Source organism: Penaeus vannamei, chromosome 3, assembly GCF_042767895.1.
Source record: "Penaeus vannamei isolate JL-2024 chromosome 3, ASM4276789v1, whole genome shotgun sequence".
NCBI classification, from domain to species: Eukaryota; Metazoa; Arthropoda; class Malacostraca; order Decapoda; family Penaeidae; genus Penaeus; species Penaeus vannamei.
In genome coordinates this window covers 39,002,264-39,004,763 of record NC_091551.1, presented here as the reverse complement: position 1 = coordinate 39,004,763, position 2,500 = coordinate 39,002,264, and the positions used below count along the sequence as shown (strand labels likewise).

At 35.6% G+C, this 2,500-nt stretch overlaps 1 protein-coding gene across 2 annotated transcripts in view; it reads right to left on the bottom strand.

Moving 5' to 3' along the window:
• Positions 1-2,500, bottom strand: part of LOC113827665 (uncharacterized) — a 23,081-nt gene that overhangs the window by 19,618 nt on the left and 963 nt on the right. The gene's annotated exons all lie outside the window — the stretch shown is intronic.

Below are 2,500 nucleotides of genomic sequence, written 5' to 3'. Positions count from 1 at the left end.
GGAGAGGGAGGAAGAGGGAGAGGAGACTGAGAGATAGAATAGATAAAGAGAGAGAAAGATGAAAAAATACATGAAGAGATAAATAGATAGAAGAGCATAAGGGATTCAAACAGATAGAAGAAAAACTAGAGATAAGTAAAGCTAGAGAAAGAGAGAGAAAAAAATGAGAGATAAATAGATAAAGAGAGAACGAGAGATTTCCGCTGTTAGTTACGCGACTCGTCTGGGGAAATGGTGGATGTCCATGTAAGAGAAATAAAAGATAAACGATAAAGGATTTAATTAAAGATGCAATGCTAAGAATAATAAAAAGTATAATGATAATGATAATGGCAATGATGATAGCTATATTAATAGTAGTGATAATGATGATGATAACTGTACATTTATAATAATGATAAGGTTGATAATGATAACAGCAGCGATAAGAACATATAGTAATTATACCTATATATTAATAATGAGATTGATGATAATGATAACAGATAAAGACGATAGTAAGTAAAATAAGAAAGAAACAAACGTAAAAAGAATTAAAGTAAGACAAGCCAAAGGTGTTCAATGGTTTAGGAATAATAATTGTAATAATAATATATCATCATTAATAACAACGATAATAATGGCGATAATGAACACAGATAAAGACATAAAATAAGTAGAAAATTAGAGAAACACGTAAAAATATAAGTAAGACTAGCATAAGGTGTCCGAATGGTTGTCGGAGATCGCTTCTGCTGATAAACGGCCGGTTTGTGAAAATTGTGCGATTCCCGACCCCATGAATTGCCATAAATACAGACAGGCATATACCCAGAAATAAATGAATAATCTCTGTATGTCTGATAGATATACATTTAACTATCTATTTGCCCGGTTGATATGTATGTCTAGACTGATACATATGCATTTATTTCTTTATTTATGCATGTCAAGTATACGAATATTCTCTGAGTCGGGCGCGCAATTTTAACCAACCGGCCAAAAGTCTACCCTGTACGATCGGATTTTGTTTCTTGTCCGCCGTCGCTTCTCTGATAACGATCTTCCATTATGAAGGCGGCCGAATTATGAATAAGAATCGCGAATTTTGCTTGAGCTCGGCCTGTTTGTAGTTAATTTATTTATGTGTTTCTTTGATTTGTTTTTTATGTTTTTTTTTCTTCGCTTTGATATAAGCGTCATCTTGAATTTGTTGTATCTAATGTAAAAAAAAAAAAAAAAAAAAAAAAAATTCGGGTTTATATAGTTTGTATTTTGTAGTTATATTAATGAGAAAAAAGGCTGAATTTCAATATACCGATGCATAGACATTCTTCATTCAAAAGGTCGACATATTTCGTAACAAAATTCCCCAACGTATAACCGAGAACCCAGCCATTCCTTCGAACAATTCCTATTCACATGTCTTCATCCGACCCCATACAAGACGCATCTCGTTCGTCAGTTTATGGAATTTATCACCGGCTTGAAGTGAGGCTGTTCCACGTCCATAACACTCAGCCAGGGCGGGCGGTGGGAGGCCAGACGTCTGACCGGCCGAGGAAACCAAATATGGCGGAACAATTTCCTAGTTTCGGAGGTTTAGGAGGACAGACAAGGCGGGTCGTTAGAGGTCTGACTCATGGCGACGGAGATACGAATTTCGTGATGTTGCGCTTATCGTTGTTGTTATTTTTTTGAAGGTAGGAGCCACGGATTTGGGTGATTCCCGTTTTATTGTTTTTGATTTGATTTTCAAAGTTTCGAAAATAACGATGGAAATACAGGAAATAACGATGTACGCAAAAGTATACAAAGTATAGAAACAAGCCTCTAGATTTCGATTTTTATCTAAAACTATTTAATGCAATTATCTACGCCAAAATTGACAAAAAGTCCACATATTATAAAACCCTTTTTTAAAACATTACAGCTAAGACTAAATGCTCGTATAAAGCCACAGAGAATAACCCTGAACTTGAAAGGGCGACTCGAAAACAGGGAAACATATTAAGCAGTTCCTGAGACACCCATTCCCTCCTTCCTCGTTTCATCTGTTTCGGGCAAGTCGGTATTACAGCTTCGTGGGTCGTCTGGTAATGACGTGTTTAAGGTGTAATAGGAGAGTCTCGCGTCGGGTTCAAACCAGTTTAACAAGCATTGCAGGAAGCAAATCTTTATATTGAGTTTGTCGTTATCTTAATGACGCAGGATTTTCATGCTGTTCAGTTATCCAAAAAGGTCAGAAAGAGATATATAAGAGACAGACTTACAGGGAAATACGTGACTTTACGTTGACACTACCAAATGGAAAACAAAATAAGCAAATTGAATGTAATATCATTATGCAATCGGCCACATGAAACAGCCAGAAGCATTGAGAGGTAAGTTGCTATATAAGCATCTTGTACTGACTCTGCACATTGCAATAATTTAATCTCTATCGCTGCTTGATAACATATCCAATTACGCAGCATTGATTATGATTTGGTTTATATGTTATTTATTCTTCTTCAATCAA